The following is a 1,690-nucleotide window of genomic DNA, read 5'->3' as shown; positions in this document are numbered from 1 at the left end:
GGTGGTACTAATCTCTGCAAGCCCTACAAGAATGCAGTATTGTTTTTGGTTTGCTGTTTTTCTAAATAGAGGCAGTTAAGTGGCTTCCACTTTCTACCACAATTGCCCTCACTCCTCAGGTCAGGAAACCAGTGTAGGGATTCTGCTAATTGTTGAGTATGTCTATTCCAATTATTCTGCAGCTACAGAGATAACGAGACTGGACCCACTGCAAGACAGACCTGAACTAAAACTCCATTGATCACCTAACCTCCCTAAACCCCTACTCTCACTTGTGGCCCAGAGTGATGTATTAGTTTTCCTGGGATCCTCCGAGTCTGAGTTCAGAACCAATGTCCAGTAATTCCCCCAAAGTCTGATTATTCCCTTTTCCCCAATGCACAGTCAGTCAACTTGGTAAAGTGCTATAGGTCCCTTTGGGGAAGGCTGAGAGAAAAATGAACAGTATACAATTTTGGTAGTGCAGTGGGGACACAGCCTCATTATTTAAGGAGATATGGGTCTGCAAACTGGCCCAAGTCTTAGAATTTATTCAGGAGCTGTAACCTCGTTTTTTTTTATTCAAGTTAGACTTTTATTCACTTGACTCTTCTTTTTATACAGAACAAATACGAATTTAGTAGGCTTTCCATCTATTTTATTTCTATGGATACTATGACCAGCTAGCCAATGCCATAAGTCTCTGTAAATCAGACTTTCTAACTACAGTTTTGACTTTACTGTCCATTACAGTAACTATGTTCACCTTGTCTTTGGTGATTAAATGCTGCCACTTGGCCCCTGCCATCCTGGGATCCAATTACTCTCCTTGTACTTAAGAATCCCATTCGGTAGCAGCAGTTCCCACTGTCATTTCTGACCTATACAGAAGAGCAACCGCAGAGCTCTTTAAAAATATTGGAACTCCCTCACAAATTTATTTCTCATAGTCATGACAGAAAGTGTGTCCTGAGCTAGATGTGGTAGCTCACACCTATGATCCCAGCACCTTGGGTGGCGAAAGTAGGAGGATCGCTTGAGTTCAGGAGTTTGAGGGCTGCTTGGGCAACGTAGCAAGACCTTGCCTCTATAAAAATTTTTAAAATTAGCCAGGTATGATGGTGCATATAGTCCCAGCTACTCAGGAGGCTGAGGCAGGAGGGTCCCTTGAGCCCAGGAGTTTGAGGCTACAGTGTGCTATGGTCACACCACTGTACTCCAGCCTGGGCAATAGAGTGAGCCCTGACTCTAAAAAATAATAATAAATAGAAAAAGAAAGCATGTCCTCTTGTTAAAGATTTTTTAATGACACTTGTTCAAGGGTGGTAAGGCTGACTTTTTCAAGATCATCAGAATAGATACAGGGACCACTGCAATAGCATTTTACAGTGAGGGGGAGAGATTGGGCTCAACTCTGAATACAATTTGGGTAAGTGGGAATTTATTGCCAAGGAGTAGGGTGGGGGTCAGTGGATTGAAAATTACTAAGAGGAAACTTCAAGAGTAAGGAAAGATTCTGGCTTAACTGACCTAACAGGATTCTTGCTGAAAACAGGCTGGGGTGTTGAGACACCACCGGGATGGTGGAGGATGAAGCCCTGATCAGATATGGAGGATGATCAGATACTGAGCATGGGAGTTTTTTTTTTTTTAATATACTTTAAGTTCTAGGGTACATGTTCACAATGTGCAGGTTTGTTACATATGTATA

This window comes from Hylobates moloch, unplaced genomic scaffold, assembly GCF_009828535.3.
Source record: "Hylobates moloch isolate HMO894 unplaced genomic scaffold, HMol_V3 SCAFFOLD_10, whole genome shotgun sequence".
Taxonomy (NCBI): domain Eukaryota; kingdom Metazoa; phylum Chordata; class Mammalia; order Primates; family Hylobatidae; genus Hylobates; species Hylobates moloch.
This window is presented reverse-complemented; position numbering follows the sequence as displayed.